We start from the raw sequence: 6,559 nt of genomic DNA, 5'->3' as shown, positions 1-6,559 counted from the left end.
GGCCGGCCGGGTTAGCGGCTTGCCAGACCCAACTTGACGAAATTCAGTGCGGCGCGGGTAAACGGCGGGAGTGACTATGACTCTCTTAAGGTAAGGAGGGGGGCCCATGGGCCAGGAAGGAGTTTCTGATGAACATCGGCCGGGACATTTTGACGGCGGGGCAAGACGTCGTTGTTATTGAGGGTGAAGGGTTTGTCCTCAGCTGGTTGATTGTCGAATAGTCGGGGCTGCCGGGCCGGTTACCGATTTGCCCGGCCGGCTTGGTTAACCATTTGCCCGAGCCGGGTTGGTTAATGAATTGCCATGGCCGGGTTGGTTAACGCAGTTTCAGGGTTGGGCTTGATTAACGATTTGCCCGAGCAGGGTTGGCTAACGCATTGTCAGGAGCGTGCGCGGTTGGTTCACGAAACTGCCTGTTCCGGGTTTCTAGAGCGTTGTCAGGCCCGGCCGGCCGGGGTAGCGGGTTGCCAGACCCAACTTGACGAAATTCAGTGCGGCGCGGGTAAACGGCGGGAGTAACTATGACTCTCTTAAGGTAAGGAGGGGGGCCCATGGGCCAGCAAGGAGTTTCTGATGAACCTCGGCCGGGACATTTTGACGGCGGGGCAAGAACTAGTTGTTATTGAGGGCGAAGGGTTTGTCCTCAGCTGGTTGATTGTCGAATAGTCGGGGCTGCCGGGCCGGTTACCGATTTGCCCGGCCGGCTTGGTTAACCATTTGCCCGGGCCGGGTTGGTTAACGAATTGTCAGGTTTGGGCTTGGTTAACCATTTGCCCGGGCCGGGTTGGTTAGCGAATTGTCATGGTTGGGTTGGTTAACGAATTGTCGGGTTTGGGCTTGGTTAACGATTTGCCCGAGCAGGGTGGGTGAACACATTGTCAGGAGCGTGCGCAGTTGGTTCACGAAACTGCCTGTTCCGGGTTTCTAGAGCGTTGTCAGGCCCGGCCGGCCGGGTTAGCGGCTTGCCAGACCCAACTTGACGAAATTCAGTGCGGCGCGGGTAAACGGCGGGAGTAACTATGACTCTCTTAAGGTAAGGAGGGGGGCCCATGGGCCAGCAAGGAGTTTCTGATGAACCTCGGCCGGGACATTTTGACGGCGGGGCAAGAACTAGTTGTTATTGAGGGCGAAGGGTTTGTCCTCAGCGGGTTGATTGTCGAATTGTCGGGACTGCCGGGCCGGTTAGCGATTTGCCCGGCCGGCTTGGTTAACCATTTGCCCGAGCCGGGTTGGTTACCGAATTGTCTGGGTTGGGCTTGGTTAACCATTTGCCCGGGCCGGGTTGGTTAGCGAATTGCCATGGTTGGGTTGGTTATCGAATTGTCGGGTTTGGGCTTGGTTAACGATTTGCCCGAGCAGGGTGGGTGAACGCATTGTCAGGAGCGTGCGCGGTTGGTTCACGAAACTGCCTGTTCCGGGTTTCTAGAGCGTTGTCAGGCCCGGCCGGCCGGGTTAGCGGCTTGCCAGACCCAACTTGACGAAATTCAGTGCGGCGCGGGTAAACGGCGGGAGTAACTATGACTCTCTTAAGGTTATATAAGGAGGGGGGCCCATGGGCCAGGAAGGAGTTTCTGATGAACATCGGCCGGGACATTTTGACGGCGGGGCAAGACGTCGTTGTTATTGAGGGTGAAGGGTTTGTCCTCAGCTGGTTGATTGTCGAATAGTCGGGGCTGCCGGGCCGGTTACCGATTTGCCCGGCCGGCTTGGTTAACCATTTGCCCGGGCCGGGTTGGTTAACGAATTGTCAGGGTTGGGCTTGGTTAACCATTTGCCCGGGCCGGGTTGGTTAGCGAATTGCCATGGTTGGGTTGGTTAACGAATTGTCGGGTTTGGGCTTGGTTAACGACTTGACCGTGCAGGGTTGGTTAACGCCTTGTCAGGAGCGTGCGCGGTTGGTTCACGAAACTGCCTGTTCCGGGTTTCTAGAGCGTTGTCAGGCCCGGCCGGCCGGGTTAGCGGCTTGCCAGACCCAACTTGACGAAATTCAGTGCGGCGCGGGTGAACGGCGGGAGTAACTATGACTCTCTTAAGGGTAAGGAGGGGGGCCCATGGGCCAGCAAGGAGTTTCTGATGAACATCGGCCGGGACATTTTGACGGCGGGGCAAGACGTAGTTGTTATTGAGGGTGAAGGGTTTGTCCTCAGCTGGTTGATTGTCGAAAAGTCGGGGCTGCCGGGCCGGTTACCGATTTGCCCGGCCGGCTTGGTTAACCATTTGCCCGGGCCGGGTTGGTTAACGAATTGTCAGGGTTGGGCTTGGTTAACCATTTGCCCGGGCCGGGTTGGTTAGCGAATTGCCATGGCCGGGTTGGTTAACGCAGTTCAGGGTTGGGCTTGATTAACGATTTGCCCGAGCAGGGTTGGCTAACGCATTGTCAGGAGCGTGCGCGGTTGGTTCACGAAACTGCCTGTTCCGGGTTTCTAGAGCGTTGTCAGGCCCGGCCGGCCGGGTTAGCGGCTTGCCAGACCCAACTTGACGAAATTCAGTGCGGCGCGGGTAAACGGCGGGAGTGACTATGACTCTCTTAAGGTAAGGAGGGGGGCCCATGGGCCAGGAAGGAGTTTCTGATGAACATCGGCCGGGACATTTTGACGGCGGGGCAAGACGTCGTTGTTATTGAGGGTGAAGGGTTTGTCCTCAGCTGGTTGATTGTCGAATAGTCGGGGCTGCCGGGCCGGTTACCGATTTGCCCGGCCGGCTTGGTTAACCATTTGCCCGAGCCGGGTTGGTTAATGAATTGCCATGGCCGGGTTGGTTAACGCAGTTTCAGGGTTGGGCTTGATTAACGATTTGCCCGAGCAGGGTTGGCTAACGCATTGTCAGGAGCGTGCGCGGTTGGTTCACGAAACTGCCTGTTCCGGGTTTCTAGAGCGTTGTCAGGCCCGGCCGGCCGGGGTAGCGGGTTGCCAGACCCAACTTGACGAAATTCAGTGCGGCGCGGGTAAACGGCGGGAGTAACTATGACTCTCTTAAGGTAAGGAGGGGGGCCCATGGGCCAGCAAGGAGTTTCTGATGAACCTCGGCCGGGACATTTTGACGGCGGGGCAAGAACTAGTTGTTATTGAGGGCGAAGGGTTTGTCCTCAGCTGGTTGATTGTCGAATAGTCGGGGCTGCCGGGCCGGTTACCGATTTGCCCGGCCGGCTTGGTTAACCATTTGCCCGGGCCGGGTTGGTTAACGAATTGTCAGGTTTGGGCTTGGTTAACCATTTGCCCGGGCCGGGTTGGTTAGCGAATTGTCATGGTTGGGTTGGTTAACGAATTGTCGGGTTTGGGCTTGGTTAACGATTTGCCCGAGCAGGGTGGGTGAACACATTGTCAGGAGCGTGCGCAGTTGGTTCACGAAACTGCCTGTTCCGGGTTTCTAGAGCGTTGTCAGGCCCGGCCGGCCGGGTTAGCGGCTTGCCAGACCCAACTTGACGAAATTCAGTGCGGCGCGGGTAAACGGCGGGAGTAACTATGACTCTCTTAAGGTAAGGAGGGGGGCCCATGGGCCAGCAAGGAGTTTCTGATGAACCTCGGCCGGGACATTTTGACGGCGGGGCAAGAACTAGTTGTTATTGAGGGCGAAGGGTTTGTCCTCAGCGGGTTGATTGTCGAATTGTCGGGACTGCCGGGCCGGTTAGCGATTTGCCCGGCCGGCTTGGTTAACCATTTGCCCGAGCCGGGTTGGTTACCGAATTGTCTGGGTTGGGCTTGGTTAACCATTTGCCCGGGCCGGGTTGGTTAGCGAATTGCCATGGTTGGGTTGGTTATCGAATTGTCGGGTTTGGGCTTGGTTAACGATTTGCCCGAGCAGGGTGGGTGAACGCATTGTCAGGAGCGTGCGCGGTTGGTTCACGAAACTGCCTGTTCCGGGTTTCTAGAGCGTTGTCAGGCCCGGCCGGCCGGGTTAGCGGCTTGCCAGACCCAACTTGACGAAATTCAGTGCGGCGCGGGTAAACGGCGGGAGTAACTATGACTCTCTTAAGGTTATATAAGGAGGGGGGCCCATGGGCCAGGAAGGAGTTTCTGATGAACATCGGCCGGGACATTTTGACGGCGGGGCAAGACGTCGTTGTTATTGAGGGTGAAGGGTTTGTCCTCAGCTGGTTGATTGTCGAATAGTCGGGGCTGCCGGGCCGGTTACCGATTTGCCCGGCCGGCTTGGTTAACCATTTGCCCGGGCCGGGTTGGTTAACGAATTGTCAGGGTTGGGCTTGGTTAACCATTTGCCCGGGCCGGGTTGGTTAATGAATTGCCATGGCCGGGTTGGTTAAGGAGGGGGGCCCATGGGCCAGCAAGGAGTTTCTGATGAACATCGGCCGGGACATTTTGACGGCGGGGCAAGAACTAGTTGTTATTGAGGGTGAAGGGTTTGTCCTCAGCTGGTTGATTGTCGAATAGTCGGGGCTGCCGGGCCGGTTACCGATTTGCCCGGCCGGCTTGGTTAACCATTTGCCCGAGCCGGGTTGGTTAATGAATTGCCATGGCCGGGTTGGTTAACGCAGTTTCAGGGTTGGGCTTGATTAACGATTTGCCCGAGCAGGGTTGGCTAACGCATTGTCAGGAGCGTGCGCGGTTGGTTCACGAAACTGCCTGTTCCGGGTTTCTAGAGCGTTGTCAGGCCCGGCCGGCCGGGTTAGCGGGTTGCCAGACCCAACTTGACGAAATTCAGTGCGGCGCGGGTAAACGGCGGGAGTAACTATGACTCTCTTAAGGTTAAGGAGGGGGGCCCATGGGCCAGCAAGGAGTTTCTGGTGAACATCGGCCGGGACATTTTGACGGCGGGGCAAGAACTAGTTGTTATTGAGGGCGAAGGGTTTGTCCTCAGCTGGTTGATTGTCGAATTGTCGGGACTGCCGGGCCGGTTACCGATTTGCCCGGCCGGCTTGGTTAACCATTTGCCCGGGCCGGGTTGGTTAGCGAATTGCCATGGCCGGGTTGGTTAACGCAGTTCAGGGTTGGGCTTGATTAACGATTTGCCCGAGCAGGGTTGGCTAACGCATTGTCAGGAGCGTGCGCGGTTGGTTCACGAAACTGCCTGTTCCGGGTTTCTAGAGCGTTGTCAGGCCCGGCCGGCCGGGTTAGCGGCTTGCCAGACCCAACTTGACGAAATTCAGTGCGGCGCGGGTAAACGGCGGGAGTGACTATGACTCTCTTAAGGTAAGGAGGGGGGCCCATGGGCCAGGAAGGAGTTTCTGATGAACATCGGCCGGGACATTTTGACGGCGGGGCAAGACGTCGTTGTTATTGAGGGTGAAGGGTTTGTCCTCAGCTGGTTGATTGTCGAATAGTCGGGGCTGCCGGGCCGGTTACCGATTTGCCCGGCCGGCTTGGTTAACCATTTGCCCGAGCCGGGTTGGTTAATGAATTGCCATGGCCGGGTTGGTTAACGCAGTTTCAGGGTTGGGCTTGATTAACGATTTGCCCGAGCAGGGTTGGCTAACGCATTGTCAGGAGCGTGCGCGGTTGGTTCACGAAACTGCCTGTTCCGGGTTTCTAGAGCGTTGTCAGGCCCGGCCGGCCGGGGTAGCGGGTTGCCAGACCCAACTTGACGAAATTCAGTGCGGCGCGGGTAAACGGCGGGAGTAACTATGACTCTCTTAAGGTAAGGAGGGGGGCCCATGGGCCAGCAAGGAGTTTCTGATGAACCTCGGCCGGGACATTTTGACGGCGGGGCAAGAACTAGTTGTTATTGAGGGCGAAGGGTTTGTCCTCAGCTGGTTGATTGTCGAATTGTCGGGACTGCCGGGCCGGTTACCGATTTGCCCGGCCGGCTTGGTTAACCATTTGCCCGAGCCGGGTTGGTTACCGAATTGTCAGGGTTGGGCTTGGTTACCCATTTGCCCGAGCCGGGTTGGTTAATGAATTGCCATGGCCGGGTTGGTTAACGCAGTTTCAGGGTTGGGCTTGATTAACGATTTGCCCGAGCAGGGTTGGCTAACGCATTGTCAGGAGCGTGCGCGGTTGGTTCACGAAACTGCCTGTTCCGGGTTTCTAGAGCGTTGTCAGGCCCGGCCGGCCGGGTTAGCGGCTTGCCAGACCCAACTTGACGAAATTCAGTGCGGCGCGGGTAAACGGCGGGAGTAACTATGACTCTCTTAAGGTAAGGAGGGGGGCCCATGGGCCAGCAAGGAGTTTCTGATGAACATCGGCCGGGACATTTTGACGGCGGGGCAAGACGTAGTTGTTATTGAGGGTGAAGGGTTTGTCCTCAGCTGGTTGATTGTCGAATAGTCGGGGCTGCCGGGCCGGTTACCGATTTGCCCGGCCGGCTTGGTTAACCATTTGCCCGGGCCGGGTTGGTTAACGAATTGTCAGGTTTGGGCTTGGTTAACCATTTGCCCGGGCCGGGTTGGTTAGCGAATTGTCATGGTTGGGTTGGTTAACGAATTGTCGGGTTTGGGCTTGGTTAACGATTTGCCCGAGCAGGGTGGGTGAACACATTGTCAGGAGCGTGCGCAGTTGGTTCACGAAACTGCCTGTTCCGGGTTTCTAGAGCGTTGTCAAGCCCGGCCGGCCGGGTTAGCGGCTTGCCAGACCCAACTTGACGAAATTCAGTGCGGCGCGGGTAA

Source organism: Mobula birostris, unplaced genomic scaffold (assembly GCF_030028105.1).
Source record: "Mobula birostris isolate sMobBir1 unplaced genomic scaffold, sMobBir1.hap1 scaffold_4718, whole genome shotgun sequence".
Classification (NCBI taxonomy): domain Eukaryota; kingdom Metazoa; phylum Chordata; class Chondrichthyes; order Myliobatiformes; family Myliobatidae; genus Mobula; species Mobula birostris.
Note: the sequence above shows the minus strand (reverse complement) of the source record.